This window comes from Rhinoraja longicauda, chromosome 23, assembly GCF_053455715.1.
Source record: "Rhinoraja longicauda isolate Sanriku21f chromosome 23, sRhiLon1.1, whole genome shotgun sequence".
Lineage (NCBI taxonomy): Eukaryota > Metazoa > Chordata > Chondrichthyes > Rajiformes > Arhynchobatidae > Rhinoraja > Rhinoraja longicauda.
Genome location: NC_135975.1, coordinates 32,511,526 through 32,536,958, shown reverse-complemented (window position 1 = coordinate 32,536,958; position 25,433 = coordinate 32,511,526). Strand labels below are relative to the sequence as shown.

The 25,433-nt window shown below is 49.6% G+C and overlaps 1 protein-coding gene across 2 annotated transcripts in view; it reads right to left on the bottom strand.

Annotated features, from left to right (window-relative positions):
• Positions 1 to 10,894, bottom strand: part of LOC144604999 (inositol 1,4,5-triphosphate receptor associated 2-like) — a 104,019-nt gene extending 93,125 nt beyond the window's left edge. For both annotated transcript variants that reach the window (XM_078420010.1, XM_078420011.1), the window contains exons 1-2: positions 10,771 to 10,894; positions 9,153 to 9,315 (exon numbers count right to left, since the gene is read on the bottom strand). The gene's annotated coding sequence lies outside the window, so the exon portion shown is untranslated. The remainder of the gene's footprint in view (positions 1 to 9,152; positions 9,316 to 10,770) is intronic.
• Between the last annotated feature and the right edge of the window lie 14,539 nt (positions 10,895 to 25,433).

The following is a 25,433-nucleotide window of genomic DNA, read 5'->3' as shown; positions in this document are numbered from 1 at the left end:
CAGCGGGACGGGCAGCATCTTTGGAGAGAAGGCATGGGTGATGTTTCGGGTCGAGACCCTTCTTCAGTCTGAAGACGGGTCTTGACCCAAAACATCACCCATGCCTTCTCTCCAAAGATGCTGCCCGTCCCGCTGAGTTACTCCAGCATTTTGTGTCTATCTTTGGTCTAAACCAGCGTCTGCAGTTCCTTCCTACAGATTGGTAATCCTCTTCTGTACTACTTCCTAACCACTAACATCTCTCCTTTTAAAAAAGAACCAAATTCGACGCACACTGCTCCAGTCGTGGTCTCAACACTACCCTGGACAACTGAAGCATAATCTACTCTGATATTTATTTGGCCTCACAAGGAACAGTAATTATCTCTTATTTTCCAAATTACTCGCTTCACTTGCATTCCAATTAGAGTTGCCAACTGTCCCGTATTAGCCGGGACATCCCATATATTGGGCTAAATTGGTTTGTCCCGTTCGGGACCGCCCTTGTCCCATATTAGGCCCGGGGGCCACTGTAGGCCCAGATGCTGTAGGCCCGGGGGCCGCTGTAGGTCCGGAGAACCCGCGCGCCGTCTAACGGTTGCATAGCAACCCGCCTCCCGGCCCGGGCGGCCGCCATTGGTGGAGTGGGAGCACGTGGCCGCTGGCTGGGCGAGGTCACGTGGGGCGGGGGGCAGTGACGTCATCTTTTGTCCCTTATTTGGGAGTCAGAAAGTTGGCAACCCTGATTCCAGTCTTTTACAAACTCAACGAGAACCTCATATCATTCTACATCTTTGTAAACTTTGTAAATAAACCAGCATCTGCAGTTCCTTGCATCTTCATATCTCGCAACATCTCTGAATTTTGCAATCTCTCAACATTTGGATAATAGGCCTATTTTGTTCCGCTAAAACTTTCCCACATTAAAGCTCCATATGACTAATCTTTGTCCCTGCATTTAATCCTCTACATCTCTTTATAACCTCCTTGTATCCTCCCTGCAACCAACTAACTATCTGTAACGTCAGCAGCAAATTTTACTAACCAAACTTTCACTGCCTTCAAAGATCAACACAAAATGCTGGAGTAACTCATCGGGACAGGCAGTATCTCAGGAGAGAAGGAAAGGATGACGTTTCGGGTCGAGACCCTTCGTCAGACTGAGAGTCAGAAAGAGGGTTAGTCTATCTTTGGTGTAAATCAGCATCTGCAGATCCTATCAACATATTTTCACTGCCTTCATCGAGATTATTGATATAAACTGTAAACAGTTGAGGTCTTGGCACTGGTTTTAATGTCACTTCACTTATTCCAAGCTTCTAACAAAGAACTTTGTTTCTTAGCAATGGGTGATGTTTCGGGTTGAGACCCTTCTTCAGAAGGATCTCGACCCGAAACGTCACGAATTCCTTAACCCCAGAGATGCTGCCTGTCCCGCTGAGTTACCCCAGCATTTTGTGTCTGTCTTTGGTGTAAACCAGCATCTGCAGGTCCTTCCTAAACCCTTTTCTCTCAGCCAACCAATCTTCTGTCCACACTCTCATATTACCTGAGGTATTATTTCAAGAAACCTTCTCTGATTCAGCACTGAAATGTCAACAGGAATATATACGTGTAGTCAATGTTGCCAGCTCCCGCCTTTATCTGTAGAACGCATTACTTCAAAGAACTCCTATAAAACATTATTCTCTTTTCACAAAAACCGCCTTGACATTATCTGATTGCGTGGAATTTTTCTAAGTGCCCTGCTGTAACATGATGACAATAGCTTCTAACATGTTCCCTGTAGAGTCCCGCAGAGTGCGATAATGGCATTAAAGCTTTAAGACGCCACACAGTTCAGGGCATCGACGTGATGTGGCGTCAATGAAGATCGTCTCAAATCTAGAGCGACGGATTTGTTAGTGAAATGGGAAAGTCAGCAAACATTAAATGATGCTCAGAGGTTATAGGAGCAGAATTAGGCCATTTGACCCATCAGAGCTACTCTGCCATTCAATCTACCTTTCCCTCTTAACTACGTTTATTGTCACGTGTCCCGAGGTGCGGTGAAAAGCTTTTGTCGCGTGCTAACCGGTCAGCGGAAAGACAATTCATGATTACAATCAAGCCATCCACAGTGTACAGGTACACGATAAGGGAATAACCCTCTCAACCCCATTCTCCTGCCTTCTTCCCACAACCCTGACAGCCGTCTGTGGCAATGAATTCCACAGGTTCACCACCCTCTGACTAAAGACATTCCTCCTCATCTCCTTTCTAAAGGAACGTCCTTTTATTCTGAGGCTGTGCCCTCTGGTCCTGGACTCTCCCACCAGTGGAAACATCCTCTCCACATCCACTCTATCCAAGCCTTTCACTATTCAGTAAGTTTCAATGAGTTCCCCCCTCATTCTTCTAAACTCCAGTGAGTACAGGCCCAGTGCCGTCAAACGCTCTGTGCCTGTCTTCGGTTTAAAGCAGCACCTGCAGTTGCTCCCTACATGGACTTCTGTGTAAGGGATTTTGGTTCTAGCAGCCCGAGGCGTACGTACATGGTGGTGCTGATGGTTGGCGGGCAATGTTGGGCAGCAGAAATGTGGTGGGGGGGAAGAGTGCGAGCAGTAAAACACTCCTGAAGAAACAGAGAAAATAGGTGCAGGAGTAGGCCACTCGGCCCTTCGAGCCAGCACCGACCGCCATGGGACTGAGAGTGTAGGATACGGCGGGTGTTTGCAACGGCTGCCACATAGCGAGGTCCAGACAAATGCAGGCAAAATGGACTAGCCCAATATGCCAACTTGGTCAGAATCAACAAATCAGCTGAAGGGTGTGTTTCCATGCGGTACAACTCAGTGGTTCTATTCTGCAGGCGACCACTTTAAGTTCCCTTACCCATTCCCACGCTGACCTGTCTGTCCCGGGCCTCCTCCACTGTCAGAGTGAGGTCAAATGAAAATTGGAGGAACAGCACCCCATCTTTTGCTTGGGCAGCATGCAACCCAGCCATATGAATATTGATTCCTCTAACTTCAAGTAAACCTTGCTTTCACTCTCTCTTCTCGCCCCTCCCGCACACTAGTCTCGCTGCCGTCCTGCTGAGTTTCACTGTTTGTATCACTCATTAACACCTTCCCCACAGCCAGCAATGGACCATTGTGGGCTCCGCCTTTCCTTGATCATCGTTGCAGGCTTTGATCTGTTTTTTTGCATATCTTTTTTGCTCCATGTACCTTTCCATATCTCTCGGTTCCCTCTCCCCAGACTGTGTGAAGAAGGGTCTTGCATGAAGCGTCCCCTGTTGCTGTTCTTCAGAGATGCTGCCTGACCCGCTGAGTTACTCCAGCACTCTGTGAAACGTCACCTATCCATGTTCTCCAGAGATGCTGCCTGACCCGCTGAGTTACTCCAGCACTCTGTGAAACGTCACCTATCCATGTTCTCCAGAGATGCTGCCTGACCCGCTGAGTTACTCCAGCACTCTGTGCTGTCGTCATGGAACTGCTGATCCCGTGAAGAATTTGTTTCTAGTCAGCTGTCTCGAACCGTTCCCCAGAAAATGGTGTGAAACTGAACCAGTGTCTCCACATCCTTGATAATGCGATCTCAAACATGTTACATCACTGAAAGTGTGTGGAGGTTGGAAAATACAAGAAAAGCGCATTTTTGGTGCAGTTCAACACTCATAACCTGTTTGTTATTCAAAGGTCAACGTGTGAAGCTACATCGTGATAACAAACTGGAGGATACGGCAGCTTGCTATGACGTTGTCTCCTGCCTGTGTGACCTTTAGTTTGAGGTTTTCTGAGGTTTGCCCATATCTTATCAAAGTCCCATTTGTTGCTTTATAATGTTTTTAATTTAGTTTTAGAGATACAGCGTGGAAACAGGCCCTTCGTCCCACCGAGTCCATGCCGACTTACACTAGTTGTACAAGAAAATAACTGCAGATGCTGGTACAAATCAAAGGTATTTATTCACAAAATGCTGGAGTAACTCAGCAGGTCAGGCAGCATCTCAGGAGAGAAGGAATGGGTGACGTTTCGGGCCGAGACCCTTCCTCAGACTGATCAGTCTGAGGAAGAGTCTCGGCCTGAAACGTCACCCAAATGTCACCCATACATGCTGCCTGACCTGCTGAGTTACTCCAGCATTTTGTGAATAAATACACTAGTTGTACCATACGCAGGTAGACACGAAATGCTGGAGTAACTCAGCAGGTCAGGCAGCATCTCGGGAGAGAAGGAATGGATGACGTTTCGGGTCGCGGCCTTTCTTCCGGCATGTCTACTTGACGTTCTCCAGTCTGTGACAGAAGTTCTGCGAGACCCTCTCTCACCACTGCCCCTCTGATTCCTGCCACTCTCCTGCTCTGTCCACCTATCACTCGCCTGGCTTCGTTCCACCCCACCCTCCCTCTTCCAGCCTTCGGCCCTCCTCACGACCATCAGCCTGAAGCAGCCCACCCAAAACATCACCTATCCACATTCTCCAGACGTGCTGTCGGATCCGCCGAATTACTCCAGCTCCTTGTGTCTTTAAATAAAATATGTAGCACTGAAGAGTTGCTGCATTGCAGCACCGGAGACCCCGGTTCGATCCTGACTACTGAGTTTGAAAATTCACCCTGTGACCGGGTGCTCCGGTTTCCTCCCACTCCTTAAAGACGTACAGGGTTGTAAGTTAATTGGCTTAGGTAAAAAATTGTAAATTGTCCCGAGTGTGTGCTAGTGTAACGGGGGCTCTCTGGTCAGTACAGACGGTGGCCAAATGGCCTGCTTCCAAGATGTATCTCCAAAACCAAAACTAATGTTTAAAAGACATCTGGATATAGGGATAGAAGAGTTTAATAGGGCAGACAATAGGTAACAGGCAACAGACAAAAGACGCAGGAGTAGGCCATTCGGCCCTTCGAGCCAGCACCACCATTCAAATTGATCATGGTTGATCATTCTCAATCAGTACCCCGTTCCTGCCTTCTCCCCATACCCCCTGACTCCGCTATCCTTAAGAGCTCTATCTAGCTCTCTCTTGAATGCATTCAGAGAATTGGCCTCCACTGACTTCTGAGGCAGAGAGTCCACAGATTTACAACTCTCTGACTGAAAAAGTTTTTCCTCATCTCCGTTCTAAATGGCCTACCCACTTATTCTTAAACTGTGGCCCCTGGTTCTGGACTCCCCCAACATTGGGAACATGTTTCCTGCCTCTAACATGTCCAACCCCTCAATAATCTTATATGTTTCAATAAGATCCCCTCTCATCCTTCTAAATTCCTGTGTATACAAGCCTAGTCGCTCCAGTCTTTCAACATACGACAGTCCCGCCATTCCGGGAATTAACCTAGTGAACCTACGCTGCACGCCCTCAATAGCAAGAATATAATTCCTCAAATTTGGAGACCAAAACTGCACACAGTGCTCTGTACCCCGTGCTCTAATTTTGCCCACTAATCTCTTATGTGGGACCTATTCACAAAATGCTGGAGTAACTCAGCAGTTCAGGCAGCATCTCAGGAGAGAAGGAATGGGCGACGTTTCGGGTCAAGGCCCTTCTTCAGACTATGTGGGACCTTGTCGAAGGCTTTCTGAAAGTCAAGATAAACTACATCCACCGGCTCTCCCCAGTCCATTTTCCTAGTTACATCCTCAAAAAATTCCAAAAGATTAGTCAAGCATGATTTTCCCTTCGTCCATGCTGGCTCGGAACAATCCTGTTACTGCTATCCAAATGCTCTGCAATTTCATCTTTTATAATTGACTCCAGCATCTTCCCCACCACTGATGTCAGACTAAATGGTCTATAATTTCCTGTTTTCTTTCTCTCTCCTTTCTTAAAAAGTGTGATAACATTAGCTACCCTCCAATCCACAGGAACTGATCCTGAATCTATAGAACATCGGAGAATGATCATCCACGATTTCTAGAGCCACCTCCTTAAGTACCCTGGGATGCAGACCATCAGTCCCATCCGTCTACTCAACACCATTTCCTGCCTAATGTGAATTTCCTTCAGTTTCTCCGTCACCCTAGGATCTCTGGCCACTAGAACTATCGGCCAAATGGGACTAGCCCAACAAGCCAACTTACATGATAAGGTAATTATTATTGTCTTAAAAGGTGTTCGGGCCCAGCTGAGATGGAGTATCAATGGTCAATTCACATAATGAGGCAGCCAAAATGTAGAAACAAGGAACTGCAGATGCTGGTTTACACAGAAGGACACAAAAAGTGCTGGAGTAACTCAGCAGGTCAGGCAGCATCTCTGAAGAGCATGGATAGGTGACATTTCACAGAGTGGTGGAGTAACTCAGCGGGTCAGGCAGCATCTCTGGAGATCATGGATAGGTGACGTTTCACAGAGTGCTGGAGTAGCTCAGCGGGCCAGGCAGCATCTCTGGAGAACATGGATAGGTGACGTTTCACAGAGTGCTGGAGTAACTCAGCAGGTCAGGCAGCATCTCTGGAGAACATGGATAGGTGATGTTTTGGGTTGGAACCCTCCCTGACCCTTCAATCAGACTGAATAATAATAATAATAATAATAATAAGCATTTATTTTATATAGTGCCTTATCGGGTGCTCAAAGCGCTTTACAAAAACAATCAACATAAAAACAAACAGACAAACTAGCCTAACGGAAAAGCGGCGAATAAACAACGCCAACGTCCTCTCACGTCAGGGTCCGGCAGTAGACAACAAAAACTGTAGACTGAAGGACCTTGACCCGAAACGTCATCTATCCATGTCTTCCAGAGATGCTTCCTGACCTGCTGAGTTACTCCAGCACTTTGTTCCCACACAGGGGGGAACATGTCGGCCTTCCCTGGTGCTCTGTGTTGGAAAGGATGACATTTGGAAGACTAGAGGGCTTTCTAAGAGCCCGGAATTATGCACAGAAACAGGCCCTCCGGCCCACAGAGTCCACACTAACCAGGGACCACCCCGTGCGCTAACACTATCCTACGCACTAGGCACAATTTACAATTTTTACCAAAGCCAATTAGCCTAGAAAATTGTACTTCAAAAATCTTTGGAGTGTGGGAGGAAACCGGAGCACCTGGAGAAAACCCACGTGGTCACGGAGAGAACATACAAACTCTGTACAGACAGCACCCGTCATCAGGATCGAACTCGGGTCTCTGGCGCTGTGAGGCAGCAACTCTACCGCTGCGCCACCGTGCCGACCTCAGACCCATCTGGTTAAACATCAACCTGGAACCAAGCAAAGTCCTGATCTCCATGATTACCGTCTGCACGGCCTATGTCAATAGACAATAGACAATAGACAATAGGTGCAGGAGTAGGCCATTCAGCCCTTCGAGCCAGCACCGCCATTCAATGCGATCATGGCTGATCACTATCAATCAGTACCCCGTTCCTGCCTTCTCCCCATACCCCCTCACTCCGCTATCCTTAAGAGCTCTATCCAGCTCTCTCTTGAAAGCATCCAACGAACTGGCCTCCACTGCCTTCTGAGGCAGAGAATTCCACACCTTCACCACCCTCTGACTGAAAAAGTTCTTCCTCATCTCCGTTCTAAATGGCCTACCCCTTATTCTCAAACTGTGGCCCCTTGTTCTGGACTCCCCCAACATTGGGAACATGTCAGCAACATAACAAACAACCCACAAGCACTGAATTGACTGGCTTAGATAGGGTAGTCAGAACCCTCCCCCCCCACCAGGGTGGAAATTTCTAACATTAGAGGGCATAGCTATTAGGCTAGAGGTGCAAACTTTAAAGGAGACTAGACCAAGTGGACCCGTTGGGCCCAAACCTCTCCTACATTGGTGCAGCACCCCCTCTCCTCCCCTTCCCCTCCCCCTTCCCTTCACCCCCCTTATCCTCCCTCAAACCCCCTTATCCTCCCTCCCTCCCTCCACCCCCTCCCTCCCTAGGAGATAAATTTAAACTTTAAAATGTGAATAACTTTAAAAATATAACACCGATTTCAATGAAACTTCTTCCATTAACACCAAAGGGACGACGGTGAGTAAGGTGGGCCTAAAATCGTCGCGCTAATGTGTACCGTTTTGGCTGTAGTTCAGGAACAAACAAACAAACAAACGAGAGTTTTGGTATATAGATGTGCGAGGCAAGTTATCCTTTACAAAGAGTGGTGGGTGCCTGGAACACAGTGCCAAGGGTGGTGGTGGTGGTGGGGGCAGATACAATAGTGGCATTCAAGAGTCTTACAGACAGGCGCATGGAAGTAGGGATCTGGATCATGTACAGGCAGATGAGATCAGTTTAACCTAGTATCATGCTCGGCACAAACTTTGTGGGCCGAAGGGCCCGTCCCAGAGCTGTACTGTTCTACGTTCTATGAATCAAAACCAGTCAGACATCGAAATAGACAAAAGTCCATGGTCTATTGAAACGTGCAGTTTGTAACTGCAAAAATGAAATGTGCACATCCTTTCCAAGTTTACAAAAATAATCACCATCTTGCCATTAACGTACATAAACCTCTCTCAACTTCCTGAACAATGTTCACAGTCTCTAAGATTGACACTCTCACCTTGTACACAATTGGGTTTAGTTCCTTGCAAGTGAAAACACGAAGGTCCAGCTTTTTATCTCCAAGATTTAAGATGCATTTTTGCATACGTCAAATGCGGGGTTTATTCTGCTTGTTGTTTAAAAAACAAAATCCCACGTCTTCCAAAACACTGATCATTAAAAATACTTTTTACTGCAATGGCTAAACTATCCACTAAACACAACCAAAAAAAACGACTACTTTTTCCTGTTCGGTCATTTAAACTCATGAACACGCAACATTAATGTACGAAACGTCACCCATTCCTTCTCTCCAGAGATATAAGAAAATAACTGCAGATGTTGTTACAAATCCTTCTCTCCAGAGATGCTGCCTGTCCCAGTTGCTGAGTTACTCCAGTATTTTGCGTCTGTCTTCGGTGTAAACCAGCGTCTGCAGTTCCTACATATACATGAATGCTTCAACTGGTAGACAGACGGCAGACTCTGCTTAGAGACACAAAGAACTGCAGGTGCTGGAGTCTTGAGCAAAACAGAAAGTGCTGGAGGAACTCAGCGGGGCAATTGAAGTCTGAAGAAGGGTCTCGACCCGAATCGTCTCCGTCTCTTCTCTCCAGAGATGCTGCCTGACCCGCTGAGTTACTCCAGCATTTTGTGCACGTGATCGTTTTAAAGGACTTGTTGACTTACTTTGCTGGCGGCTGTCTTCCAATAGCTGTTGTTCACCGGTGCCTGTTCCAGCTCGGTTTGTAGTGAGGAGGTGCTGGATCTCCCATCTCGCCTCCAACAGCTCCCTTTGCAGTTTCTCCGCTCTTCCCCGAACTGCGACAAACGCGGCGTCTTTCTCACACAGCTGGGGGCAGCATGCAAAGCTGGGGTGTTACATCCTCTAAATAAACACAGAGAGACAGAGAGAGACGCACAGTGACAGAGACACACACAGTGACAGAGACACACACACACACAGTGACAGAGACACAGACACAGTGACAGAGACACACACATAGACACACACACACAGACACAACACACACTGCCACTGTATGTTTCTTTTCTTTTCCCCTAATCAGATGTACAGCACTTTGGTCAACGTGGGTTGTTTTTAAATGTGCTATACAGATAAAATTGACTTGACTTGACTTGACAGTGACATGCAGAGACACGCACACAGAAACAGAGTCAGAAACACAGAGAGACACGCACACAGAGACAGACACAACACACTCAGAGTCACACACACATAGACAGAGAGAGACACACACAGACAGACAGAGAGACACACACAGAGACACACACACACACAGACAGAGAGACACACACACAGACACAGAGACACACACACAGACACAGAGACACACACACAGACACAGAGACACACACACAGACACAGAGACACACACACAGACAGAGAGACACACACACAGACACAGAGACACACACACAGACACAGAGACACACACACAGACACAGAGACACACACACAGACACAGAGACACACACACAGACACAGAGACACACACAGAGACACACACACAGACAGAGAGACACACACAGAGACACAGAGACACACACACAGACAGAGAGACACACACAGACAGACAGAGAGACACACACACAGACAGAGAGACACACACACAGACACAGAGACACACACACAGACACAGAGACACACACAGAGACACACACACAGACACAGAGACACACACACAGACACAGAGACACACACACAGACACAGAGACACACACAGAGACACACACAGAGACACACACACAGACAGAGAGACACACACACAGACACAGAGACACACACAGAGACACACACAGAGACACACAGAGACACACACACAGACAGAGAGACACACACACAGACACAGAGACACACACACAGACAGAGAGACACACACACAGACACAGAGACACACACAGAGACACACACAGAGACAGACACAACACACTCAGAGTCACACACACATAGACAGAGAGAGACACACACACACAGACACAGAGACACACACAGAGACACACACACAGACACAGAGACACACACACAGACACAGAGACACACACACAGACAGAGAGACACACACACAGACACAGAGACACACACACAGACAGAGAGACACACAGAGACACACACACAGACAGAGAGACACACACAGACAGACACACAGACAGAGACACACACACAGACAGAGAGACACACACACAGACAGAGAGACACACACAGACACACACACAGACAGAGAGACACACACAGACACACACAGACAGACATTCACACACACACGGACACAAGTGCGCTGCCTACCAGTGTAAACCCGCTTCTGCAGTAGCCCCGTGTAAAGTGTAAACTAAATAACCTTTTGTGGGTGTGCAGCTTTAAAACTATCCAGATAAGATCAAGCCCGGGTGACAGTGGAGCAATAAAGTGCCTGTCACTTCCTGCAGAGTGGGGCTCGGGTTCATTAGCCGGGCAGTGCGAGTTCCCCTCTCTTTCTCTCTTTCCCTCTCAGTGGGGATAACGCCAGCCCCAGCTCACCTCTCCCAGCACAGCTCGCACCTGCCGGCCAGCCTCAGCCGCCGCCCCCGCCGCCGCCTCTATCTCCGCTTCCAGCCGCTGGCGCCTGTGGAGGAAAGCCACACGTTCACCGCCACAGTCCACACACACACACCTGCCCCACTGCCCCACTGCCCCGGTACTCGGGAAACTGCCGGGCCCGGCTCACACAAACCACCCGCCTCAAAAACAAGCCTCTAGACTAAACACAGACAGAGATAGACACACTGACCCACCCCCCCCCCCCACACACTGACCCACACTCACACTGACCCACACACACACATACTGACCCACACAGACCCCCCCCCCCCCACACACACACTGACCCACACACACACACACACTGACCCACCCCCCCCCCACACACACTGACCCACACTCACACTGACCCACACACACACATACTGACCCACACAGACCCCCCCCCCCACACACACACTGACCCACACACACACACACACTGACCCACCCCCCCCCACACACTGACCCACACTCACACTGACCCACACACACACATACTGACCCACACAGACCCCCCCCCCCCACACACACACTGACCCACACACACACACACACTGACCCACCCCCCCCCCACACACACTGACCCACACTCACACTGACCCACACACACACATACTGACCCACACAGACCCCCCCCCCCCACACACACACTGACCCACACACACACACACACTGACCCACCCCCCCCCACACACTGACCCACACTCACACTGACCCACACACACACATACTGACCCACACAGACCCCCCCCCCCCCCACACACACACTGACCCACACACATACACACACTGACCCACCCCCCCCACACACACACACTGACCCACCCCCCCCACACACACACACTGACCCACACTCACACTGACCCACACATACTGACCCACACACAGACCCCCCCCCACACACACACACTGACCCACACACATACACACACTGACCCACCCCCCCCCCACACACACACTGACCCACCCCCCCCACACACACACTGACCCACCCCCCCCACACACACACTGACCCACACTCACACTGACCCACACATACTGACCCACACACAGACCCCCCCCACACACACACACTGACCCACACACATACACACACTGACCCACCCCCCCACACACACACACTGACCCACCCCCCCCACACACACACACTGACCCACCCCCCCCACACACACACTGACCCACACTCACACTGACCCACACATACTGACCCACACATACTGACCCACACACAGACCCCCCCCCCACACACTGACCCACACACATACACACACTGACCCACCCCCCCCCACACACACACTGACCCACACTCACACTGACCCACACATACTGACCCACACACAGACCCCCCCCACACACTGACCCACACTCACACTGACCCACACATACTGACCCACACATACTGACCCACACACAGACCCCCCCCACACACTGACCCACACACATACACACACTGACCCACCCCCACACACACACACACTGACCCACACTCACACTGACCCACACATACTGACCCACACACAGACCCCCCCCCCCCACACACACATACTGACCCACACACAGACCCCCCCCCCCCCACACACACTGACCCACACACTGACCCACACACAGGCCCCTACACACACACTGACCCACACACACACACACACATACTCTGACCCCCCCACACAGACCCACACACATACTCTGACCCCCCACACAGACCCACACACATACTCTGACCCCCCACATTCCCACCCACACACTGACACACACCCACACACTAACCCCCACATCCACACACACTGACCCACACACTAACCCACACCCACACACTAACCCCACACCCACACACTAACCCCACACCCACACACTAACCCCACACCCACACACTAACCCCACACCCACACACTAACCCCACACCCACACACTGACCCCACACCCACACACTGACCCCACACCCACACACTGACCCCACACCCACACACTGACCCCCACACCCACACACTGACCCCCACACCCACACACTAACCCCACACCCACACACTAACCCCACACCCACACACTAACCCCACACCCACACACTAACCCCACACCCACACACTGACCCCCACACCCCACACACTAACCCCACACCCACACACTGACCCCCACACCCACACACTAACCCCACACCCACACACACTGACCCCCACACCCACACACTGACCCCCACACCCACACACTAACCCCACACCCACACACTGACCCCACACCCACACACTAACCCCACACCCACACACTGACCCCCACACCCACACACTAACCCCACACCCACACACTGACCCCACACCCACACACTAACCCCACACCCACACACTGACCCCCACACCCACACACTAACCCCACACACTGACCCACACAGTTTTGTATATTCACAAAACAGGCATAGCTTTAAGGTGAAGAAATATAGAAAGAAGGAAAGACAAAAAGTGCTGGAGAATCTCAGCGAGCAGGGCAGCATCTCTGGGAACATGGGTAGGTGACATTTTGGATCGGGTCAGTCTGAAGGGTCTCAACCCGAAACGTCACCTGCCCATGTTCTCCAGAGATGCTGGCTGACCTGCTGAGTTACTCCAGCACATTGTGTCTTTCCCAGCCGAGATGGGCAAAGTTTAAAGGAAATTGAAACACAAGGAACTGCAGGTGCTGGTTTACAACAACAAAAAACACACACAAAAAGTGCTGGAGTATCTCAGTGGGATAAGTCAACAGCTCGAGAGAACATAGATCAGTAGGTGACTTTTCAGGTCCGGACTCGACTTCAGGCCTTTTGAAGAAGATGTGCAAGGTAACCTTTTTTTTTACACGCAGAGGGTGGTGGTTGCCTGGAACACACTGCCGGGGGTGGTGGTGGAGGCAGATACAGTTGTGGCATCAAGGAGGATTTTGGATAGGCACGTGGATATGCAGGGAATGGAGGGGTATGGATGATGTGCAGGCAGATGAGATTAGCCTTTTTGGCATTATGTTCGGCATGGACAGTGTGGGTCACAGGGCCCTTTTTTTGTGATTACGGTTTCTGATTGCAAGATACAGACCATTCGGCCGAGTCCACGCCAACCATCGGTCACCCGTTCACACTAGTTCTACGTTATCCCACTTTCACAGGCTAGGGGCAATTTACAGAGGGCCTATTAACCTACAAACCCGCACGTCTTTGGGATATGGGAGGAAACCGGAGCACCCGGAGGGAAACCCCACGCGGTACACAGGGAGAACGTGAAAACTCCACACATACACACACAGACAACACCCGTGTATCATTTGGATACAGAGTGCGTGAGGTTACAGCCCCTGTTCCAGTATCTGAAGGGGCTGCTCCTCAAGTTCTGGCTCCATTTTAGCCCTACGCTTTTAATTTTTGGGCACCCGGTACAGAGGGGGGAGGGTCAGGAGGGAGGAGGGGGTCTCCCTGTCGGTCTGCTCCTGGGCCTGGCCAAGATGGCCATCCGCGGGTCCAGGCAGCGGGCAGTCGACGGCCTCACAGAAGTCGGCTGCCTACCCCTGTTCCGGGCTTACATCCGTGCCCCGCGTGTACCTGGAGAGGGAACACGCGGTGTCCACGGGGATGCTGGAGGCCTTCCGGGAACGCTGGTCGCCGCGGGGGGTTGAATGTATTGTTGACAGAGATGGCGGGATTTTAATGTGATAATTGTTTAATTTGTAAACTGCCGATACAGGCGGCTTTTGTTTGATCACATTTTGCTTAGTATGTTTGTATGGTTTTCTTTGGAATAAAACTTTTATATATTAAAAAAAAAAAAAAAAAAAAAGAGGTCAGGATCGAACCTGGGTCTCTGGCGCTGTGAGGCAGCGGCTCTACCCGCTGCATCAATTCAATCATCCGACTGCTCCGCATTGGAAAACGTCCCATGCAAGCTGTGCGGCACAGTGGCTCAGCGGTAGAGTTGCTGCCTCACAGCGCCAGAGACCCGGGTTCAATCCTGACCACGGGTGCTTATCTCGCGCGTTCTCCCCGTGACCCGCGTGGGTTTTTTCCGAGATCTTCGGTCTCCTCCCACACTCCAAAGGCGTGCAGGTTTGTGGGTTAATTGGCTTGGTGTAAATGTAAAATTGTCCCTAGTGCGTGTTGGATAATGTTGAGGTGCGGTAATCACTGGTCGGCGCGGACTCGGTGGGCCGAAGGGCCTGTTTCCGCGCTGTATCCCCAAAATAAAACAGCGCGCCAGAGCCACCGAGAGGCCCCCTCACCTGGAAACCTCGTCCCTCTGGGAGTGCAGCTGCTCGGTTTTGTTCCTACGGAAGCTGCTCGCCAACTGGAGATATTCCTGGTCCGAGACAGACCGCTTCTCCTCCAAGGTGCAGATGTTCCTCAGCCACTGCTCCTTCCTCCTCTGCAGATTACAGCTCAGGTGCTGAAAGGCAGGTGGTGTTACTGAGGAGGCAGCCAGCTCAGGGAGCGCACGCACAGAGGGCCCACGGCAGCCCCCTTCAATACCTGCGCGGGGGCTGCAAGGCAGGGTAGATGCAGAGCCCTGTACCACACGGTCTTGTGTCGCCTTACCTCAGTGCCGCCACAGAGAGGGACCCTGTCTTTACCCTTGGCTTCAGTGTGCATTAAAGCACAAGGTACTTCCGAGTTACTGAGATAAACTTGATAAACTGAGACAGGAAACAGCCTTTACGGCCCTACTTGCCCACACCAGCCAACATGTCCCAGCCTGCCCGCATTCTGGCCCATATCCCTCTAAACCAAAGATAATGGAGCGGAGAAAGATAGACCACTCCGTCGAAATCACCTATACTGAAGTGTAGTACTCAAAGGAGCCATTTTAGTAAGCAGAACCCGCCGTTCGCTCTGCCTCTCGCAGTGTAATCAGTGTTTTGGGGAACAGTATGTGTGATGGTACCATTAAAATGCAGAATATATCTCATCTATCAATTCACAGATTTTTGTTATTTTTCTTTTTAAATGTTTCTGCAAGTTTCTGCCTACTAAAATGGCGCCGTGACCTACTACAGTTTTTAAGGTTGAGTGGTCTATCTTGCTCCTCTAGTATCTTTGCTCTAAACCTATCCTATCCATGTACCTTCTAAGTATTTCTTAAACATTGCGATAATACCTGCCACAACTACCTCCACCAGCAGCTTGTTCCATACACCCACCAAGTTACCCCTCAGGTTCTTATTAAATCTATCCCCCCCCCCCCCCCCCCCTCACCTTAAACCTATGTCCCCTGGTTCTCGATTCTCCTACTCTGGGCAAGAGTGTTTACCTGATCTATTCATCTCATGATTTTATACACCTCAATAAGATCACCCTTCATTCTCCTGCGCTCCAAGGAAGAGTCCCAGCCTGATCAACCTCGAGTCCTTGGCAACATCCTCGTAAATCTTCTCTGCACCCTTTCCTGCTTGACAACATCTTTCCAATAACATGGTACCCAATACTGAACACATTACTCTAAATATGGCCTCATCAATATCTCATTACAACTGCAACGTGACCTCCCAACTCTATACTGGTGAAACAAAGATCGTTGAAGGGATCTAGAGAAAACGCTGCCTCTGAAAGGTAGTCAATACCTCAAGAGACCCACACCACCCTGGCCATGCTCACATGTTGCTCTTAACATGGGAAGAAGATGCAGCAGTCTGGAAACGGCGGCCTACAAGTTCAAGAGCAGCTACTTCCCAAGCACCATCAGGTTCTGGAACACTGCACAGCACCAAGCTCAATTATGATTTAGAATTATGTCTTGGCTTGCAGTGAGGACTTGAGGTTTTCGTTTGGGGTTGTACATTTATTGAATTTCTGTTTATTATATATTATCTACATGTACTAGGTTTACAAGTAGGGTTGCCAACCGTCCCGTATTAGCCGGGACATCCCGTATTTTGGGCTAAATTGGTTTGTCCCGTACGGGACCACCCTTGTCCCGTATTAGTAGAGTTGCCAACTTCCTCACTCCCCAATAAGGGACAAAAGGCGACGTCACCACCCTGCGCCCTACGTGACCTCACCCAGCCAGCGGCCATGTGCTCCCGCTCCACCAATGGTGGCCGCCCGGGCCGAGAGGTGGGTTGGTATGCAACCTCCATTAGGCAGTGCCCGGGCCTCCGGACCTAGACTGAACGGAGCTAAAATGTCGGAAATCTAGAGTGTTGGGACCTGAATTGTCGGGGCCTACAGCGTCGGGGGCCTACAGCGTCGGGGGCCTACAGCGTCGGGGGCCTACAGCGTCGGGGGCCTACAGAGTCGGGGGCCTACAGCGTCGGGGGCCTACAGCGTCGGGGCCTACAGCGTCGGGGGCCTACAGCGTCGGGGGCCTACAGCGTCGGGGGCCTACAGCGTCGGGGGCCTACAGCGTCGGGGGGCTACAGCGTCGGGGCCTACAACGCCTCCCCCGGGCCTAATACCGTTGGCTGGGTGTCGTCACCTTGTTCCGTATTTGGAAGTGAGGAAGTTGGCAACTCTATTTACAAGCCTGTTATGATGTTGCAAATAAGAATTGAATTGTGCCTTTGCCAGTACATAAGATATTTTTACATTCTTGACTCTTCAGTTTAAAGAAGCAACGAGAATTTTTTTGTTTAGTTTAGTTTGGTTTGGTTTAGAGAAACAGTGCGGGAGGGAGGGGGTGGGGAGGGGGGGAGGGGAGGGAGGGAGGGGGGAGGAGTGGGTGCAGCAACAATGCAGGAGAGGTTTGGGCCCCACTGGGTACACTTGGTCTAGTTTGTTTTATACCCCTCATTTCCCTTTCCCCTGACTCCAGTCTGAAGAAGGGTCTCGACCCAAAATGTCATCCATTCCTTCTCTCCAGAGATGCTGCCTGTCCCGCTGAGTTACTCCAGCACTTTGTGTCTGTCTATGGTGTAAACCAGCATCTGCAGATCCCTCCTGTGCGTTGAAGAAGGACGTGTCGTTTCACCTGCCTTTTGTGCAGATGCCAGAGGTGGTTTCAAGTGAAATTTGAGTCCATCAGGAACATTAGGACAGGGAAGAGAAATTAGGAAGGCATTCTTATATTTAGTCCAGGAACGCAGCTGTGCACACGATTAAAACAGTTCCTGATATTTTGCATTGTTAATAAATGATTCACAGAAACACAATCCACTCCACCCACATTGCTTGTGGTAAGCCTGGAGTGTCAAAGATGAGGGAGGACATATGTCAGCCACCCTCTTTAACAAACCAGGAAGAAGAATGGCCAACGCTTTATTATATTGGCCAGCCTCCCGCCTAATCCATTCACACACAGTTGCTCACGGGGTTTAGTTTAGTGGTGCAGCATTGAAACAGGCCCTTCTGCCCACTGAGTCCACGCCGACCATCGCTCACCCCTTCACATTTGTGAAAGAGTCATACAGCTTGGAAACATGCCCTTCGGCCCAACTTGCCCACACTAGCCCCACCTGTCTGCGTTTGGCTCATATCCCTACAAACCTGTCCTATCCATATACTTGTCCAAATGTTTCTTAAACATTGCGATAGCTTTAATGATGGAAGATGGACACAAAATGCTCGAGTAACTCAGTGGGACAGGCAGCATCTCAGGTACCACCTCCTCTAGCAACTTGGTCCATACACCCTTTGTGTGAAAAAGATATCCCTCGTGTTCCTATTAAATGTTTCACCCCTCATCTTAAACCCATGTCCTCTGGTTCTCTACTCCCCCATCTCTGCGTAAAAGACTCAGAAAAAAACCCATGCCGACCTGACCTATTCCTCGTATGATCTCATACACCTTTGTAAGAACACCGCGCTCTAAGGAATAGAGTCCCAGCCTGCTCAACCTCTCCCTGTAGCCCGCGCCCTCGAGTCCTGGCAACATCCTCCTAGTTTTACTATGTTATCCCACTTTCTCATCCACTCCCTACAGGGTAGGGGCAATTTACAGGCCCATGAACTGACAAACCCGCACGTCTGTGGAAGGTGGGAGGAAACCGGAGCACCCGGACCAAATCCATGCGGTCACAGGGAGAACGTGCAAACACCACACCGACAGCACCCAGAGGCCGGGATTGAGACTGGGTCCTCTGGCGCGGTGAGGCAGCGGCTCTACCCGCTGCGCCACTGTGTGCGCCCAGCAAACCTCATGCAGAGTGGCTCCATTTGGTGGACTTTGCTGGGAGACTTTACAACTCCAGACCCACAGATCTGTACCTACAGATGAGAACCTTGTAGCCCCAGACTCCATACACACAAGGGAGACACAATGTGCTGGAGTAACTCAGCGGGACAGGCAGCATCTCGGGAGAGAAGGAATGGGTGACGTTTCGGGTCGAGACCCTTCTTCAGACTGAGCTTCAGTCGAGTCGAGGAGAGTCGGTGAAGGGACCGATCTGGAGGCGGGCAAGCTTGAGATCCTGAGTACCCACTGAGGGCTGAAGAAGGGTCTCGACCCGAAACATCACCTATTCCTTCTCTCCAGAGATGTTGCCTGTCCCGCTGAGTTACCCCAGCATTTTGTGTCTATCTTCGTTGTAAACCTGCATCTGCAGTTCCTTGCTACCCATAACACCCAAAACAGGAAGACACAAATAGAGGAAGCAAAAAGATAGTTATACTCAAAACATCCGAGTTTGGGGGAACATTTAAGGAAGGAAGGTCTTGACCCGAAACATAGAAAAACAGGTGCAGGAGTAGGCCATTCGGCCCTTCGAGCCAGCACCGCCATTCAATATGATCATGGCTGATCATCTAAAATCAGTACCCCGTTCCTGCTTTTTCCCCATATCCCTTGATTCCGTTAGCCCTAAGAGCTAAATGTAACTCTCTCTTGAAAACATCCAGTGAATTGGCCTCCACTGCTTTCTGTGGCAGAGAATTCCACAGATTCACAACTCTCTGGGTGAAGATATTTTTCCTCATCTCAAACCTAAATGGCCTGCCCCTTATTCTCAAACTGTGACCCCTGGTTCTGGACTTCCCCAACATCGGGAACATTTTTCATGCATCTAGCCTGTCCAATCCTTTAAGAATCTTATACATTTCTATAAGATCCCCCCTCATCCTTCTAAATTCCAGTGAATACGAGCCCAATCGACCCATTCTTTCATCATATGTCAGTCCCACCTCAACTATTCATTTTCTCCAGAGATTCTAAACACAAAAACCTTATTTTTCCAGTTCGATTATTTTAGCTGATCAACGCACAACATTAATGCTCAAATGGAAGACGACAGATACTGTTTAGATGGACAAGGAACTGCAGCTGCCGGAATCTTGAACAAAACAGAAAGTGCTGGAGGAACTCAGCGGGACACTGAAGTCTGAAGAAGGGTCTCGACCCGAAACGTCGCGTAGCCACGCTCTCCAGAGATGCTGCCTGACCCGCTGAGTTACTCCAGCACATTGTGTGTCTGCCTTTGGTGTAAACCAGCATCTGCAGTTCCTTCCCAACATTCAAGGGCAGGGGTTGCCACCGATGTTGGATGCTTGGGACATTGGCGAGCCGTCGCCCGCGTGACTGCTGGTAGTTGGCCGAACACGGGGCCACGCGAGGCCCGGCGGTCCGTGGATGACGCGCCACCGAGAACAAGGTGGGACCCCGCGTGGGGCACTGCCGAGAACAAGGAGGGACCCGGCGTGGGGGGCGCTGAGAACAAGGAGGGACGGGGGGGAGATAAAGGAGGAAGAGGGACTATACGTTTTGTAACTTCATCAGTGGCCTTTACGTGACAGACTCTTGCACACTTGTACTGTATGCAAACAATAAATTTCACTGCACCAAGCCCACGTGGCAATAAAATGTTCATTCATCAAATGTGCATTCAATAATTCAATTGTGCCAACACCGACATAGGGCGAGAATGAAGTGTGAAGCCCACTGTAATTAAGCCCTGCCCCTGGCTCTCTACAGCCAGTTTATTTCAGTTCCTTTCCTTGAAGCGAGAGCATTTACTTCCTTATTCGTCTGCAGGTGGATACACCACAGAACGGCAGCAAATTTGACTGAAGAAATTGGGCAAAAAGAAACAAGCTTCACACGAAGGCTATTTTGGTAACTCGTAGATACGAGCGCAATGGAGGAGGCTCGTGCTTGGGAGGGCTGGATATAAAAGGACAAGGCACGTTAACAACCTTCCCCTTCGTACCAGTCCCCACCCTCTCCTCCCGCAAGGCTGCAGTTACACGACCTTACTCCACTATCCAAAAAACGGATGCAACATTGACAGGACAAAGCAAAGATCACGTGTTACACTAGAAGCTCAGGAGAAAGGCTTGCAGATAATTAGCTACACTTCAAAAACATTGCACAAGACAAGCTTGTGATCGGCCGGCTATTAATGAGAAGTCACACTGTAAACTAAATGCTGATTCTTCCCAAGGTACACACACACACACACACGCAAAAAGCTGCAGTAACTCAGCGGGTCAGGCAGCATCTCTGGAGAAAAAGAATAGGCGACGTTTTGCGTTGAGACCCTTCTACAGACTGAGTCAGGGGAAGGAGAACGAGAGATATAGACGGTGATACAGAACAAATGAATGAAAGATATGCAAAAAAGTTACGACAATAAAGGAAACAGGTCATGGTTGGCTGTGGCCTAGGTGAAAACGAGCAAGGACAATGAGACTCAACAAGATGACTTTGAAGCTAGTACCGCTTGGGTGGGAGAGGGATGGAGAGAGGGGGGGATGCAAGGGTTACTTGAAGTTAGAGAAATCAATATTCATTCAAGGGTTGTAACCTGCCCAAGCGAAATATGAGGTGCCGTTCCTCCAATTTGCACTGGGCCTCACTCTGACAATGGAGGAGGCCCAGGACAGAAAGGTCAGTGTGGGAATGGGTGGAGGAGTTAAAGTGTTTGGCAACTTCCTGTTCAGTGAATAACTCGGCCCTTACAGGGCACAGGCTTTTGGGTGAGTTAACTTATCCAATCTACGCCTCACTCGTTAAAACTTACCGAATAGGCAAAGGCTTGGATAGAGTGGATGTGGAGAGGATGTTTCCACCTGTGGGAGAGCCTAGGACCACATCTCAAAGACGTGCGGCTTTGCAGGTTAATTGGCCCTCTGTAAATTGCCCCTGATGTGTAGGTAGTGGATGCAAAAATGGGATAACATAGAACTAGTGCGAATGTTGTGATCGATGGTTGACGTGGACTCGGTGGATGGAAGAGCCGGTTTCAAAGACCATTTGGCCCATCATATCCATACTAGCTCTTGGACCAAGCCACCTAATCAGGCCTAATGTGGTTTCTTTTCCTCCTGCCCTTCAATTTGTAAATCATATTCTACTTGAAGGCAAAGTTCTAAATGCAGACAATAATCTGCTGAGAAGTTATTGGAGTGTGGACTATATCATGACTGAGAAGAGACTCGCACATCTATTGATCTTACAGAGGTGTACAAAATCATGAGAGGAATAGATTGGGTAAACACACAGAGCCTTTTGCCCCAAGTTGAGGTATCAAGATCCAGAAGACATAGGTTTAAGATGAGGAGGGAAAGATTTAATAGGTACCCGAGGGCTAATTTAAAACATCGTTTTTTTCTTACACACAAAAGGTGGTGGGTGTATGGAACGAGCTGCCGGAGGAGGTAGTTGAGGCAGCTACGATCGCAACGTTTAAGAAGTAATTAGACAGGTACATGGATAGGATAGGCTTCGAGGGATATGGGCCAAATGCAGGCAGGTGGGACTAGTGTAGATGGGACATGTTGGTTGGGGTGGGCAAGTTGGGCTGAAGGGCCTGCTTCCACACTGTACTAATCGAACAGCTCATGCACAACTTGCAAATAGCTTCCTGTGTCATTCATACAAGTTTAATAATGGCTGGCATCAGGACCGATCCCACTGAAAAGCAAGGTATCACAAAATGCTCAGACGGTCAGGCAACATCTTGGACAGAAGGAATGGGTGACGTTTCGGGTCGAGACCCTTCTTCAGACTTCACTGAAAAGCAACCTCAACAATACTTGGCAATTTATTTACCCAACTGATGAAGGTCGTCAAGTAGGGAAGATGGATGGCCAATACCATTTTAATGGCCCCCAACCCCCAGTCTAAAGAAGAGTGCTGACCCAAAATGTCACCTATCCATTTTCTCCAAAGATGTTGCCTCAATACTCCAGCACTTTGTCTATCTTTAGTTTAAACCAGCGTCTGCAGTTCCTTTTCATTGTGGCTATGCCATTTAAAAAAAGTGTTGAGTTTACTTTAGAGATGCAGCATGGAAACAGATCCTTGGGCCCCACTGACTCCATGCTGACCGTCCATCCATCGGTCACCTGTTCACATTAGTTCTACCTTATCCTACTTTCCCCGTCCAATTCCTACGCGCTGAGCCAATTAACCTATCAACCCGCACGTCTTGACGTTGCGTGCTTTTGGTCAAAAGAACAAACGAGTCAGGCTGCACCGCTGGAGAAAAGGAGAAGGCGACGTTTCGGGTTTTCAGTCTGAAGAAAGGTCCCCACCCGAAATGTCATCTATTCCTTCTCTCCAGAGATGCTGCCGGTCCCGCTGAGTTACTCCAGCATTTTGTGTCTATCTTCGGTATAAACCAGCATCCGCAGTTCCATCCTAAACAGCACAAATGGGGTCCTTACTATCTACAAGCCAGGCAACAATGGCTGTTCCGAGGATCTCAAGGCAGTTTTTATTCAAGTTAGTGTGAATTGCACTGTGTTTGATCTGCCAGACATTTGAGTTGAGTATAGGAGCAAAGAGGTTGAGTTGAGTATAGGAGCAAAGAGGTCCTTCTGCAGTTGTACAGGGCCCTAGTGAGACCGCACCTGGATAACTGTGTGCAATTTTGGTCTACAAATCTGAGGAAGGATATTCTTGCTATTGAAGGCGTGCAACGTAGGTTTACTAGGTTAATTCCCGGAATGGCGGGACTGTCATATGTTGAAAGACTGGAGTGACTAGACTTGTATACACTGGAATTTAGAAGGATGAGAGGGGATCTTATTGAAACGTATAAGATTATTAAGGGGTTGGACGCGTTAGAGGCAGGAAACATGTTCCCAATGTTGGGGGAGTCCAGAACAAGGGGCCACAGTTTAAGAATAAGGGGTAAGCCATTTAGAACGGAGATGAGGAAAAACATTTTCAGTCAGAGAGTTGTGAATCTGTGGAATTCTCTGCCTCAGAAGGCAGTGGAGGCCAATTCTCTGAATGCATTCAAGAGAGAGCTAGATATAGCTCTTAAGGATAGCGGAGTCAGGGGGTAAGGGGAGAAGGCAGGAACGGGGTACTGATTGAGAATGATCAGCCATGATCATATTGAATGGCGGTGCTGGCTCGAGGGGCCGAATGGCCTACTTCTGCACCTATTGTCTATTAAGTTCTTTGCCGCAGAAGGCTGTGGAGGCCACGTCAGTGGATAGATAGATTCTTGATTAGTACCAGTGTCAGAGGTTATGGGGAGAAGGCAGGAGAATGGGGTTGAGAGGGAGAGATCGATCAGCCGTACGATCTCCCAGTGACCGACTGCGTCTGGTTTCTCCGAGATCTTTCGGTTTTCATCCCACACACCAAAGACGTACAAATATTCAGGTTAATTGGCTTGCAATGATTGTAAATTGTCCCTAGTGTGTGTAGGATAGAGTTAGTGTGCGGGGATCGCTGGTCGGTGCAGACTCGGAGGGCCGAAGGGCCTGTTTCCGTGCTGTATCTCTATAAACTAAAAACATCAGCTCGGGTGTTTAGATCTAAATTTTAAAACTTGGATTTCCCCCAAAGAGGGTGGAATTTAGGCAGACACAAAATAGTGACCTGACCTCAGGGCAGCACAGTGACGCAGCTGGTAGAGCTGCTGACTCACAGCGGCAGAGACCCAGGTTTGATCCTGACAATGGGTGCAGTCTGTGTGGAGTTTGCACCTTCTCCCTGTGACCCTGTGGTGCTCCGGTCCCCCCCCCCCCCCCCGCACCCCAAAGATGTCCGTGTGCCTGCAGGTTAAATGGCCTCTGTAAAATTGACCTCGGCGTGTAGAGATCGGATGCGTAAGTGGGATAACTAGTGTGAACAGGTGAGCAATGGTTCGTTACGTACTCGATGGGCCGAAGGGCCTGTTTCCACGCTGTGCTTTTCAATCTTCCTCATTTCTCACATTTCTGCTGTTAAAAACAGGAGGGGAATGGAGAGTTCAAATAATTTTTTACGCCTTCAAATTCAATTTACTTAAAACTGCTCAATCTTCTCATGAAGGGAAATCCCGTCCTAAGCCGTTTCCTCCCACGTAGCACCTACATAAGGCTATAATAAGGACTTTCATTTTACAGTAAGCGGGGGAGGAAACGCTTTTGTATTTATATATAGTCAATTTTTAAAGATTTAACCACAAAATACGAACAAGGAACATTTAACTCTGTAAAGCTCACCCAAATGCATTTATAAATGGGACACCTGTGCTAACCAACAAAGATAAATGCACAGTCTAAGCATAGGACT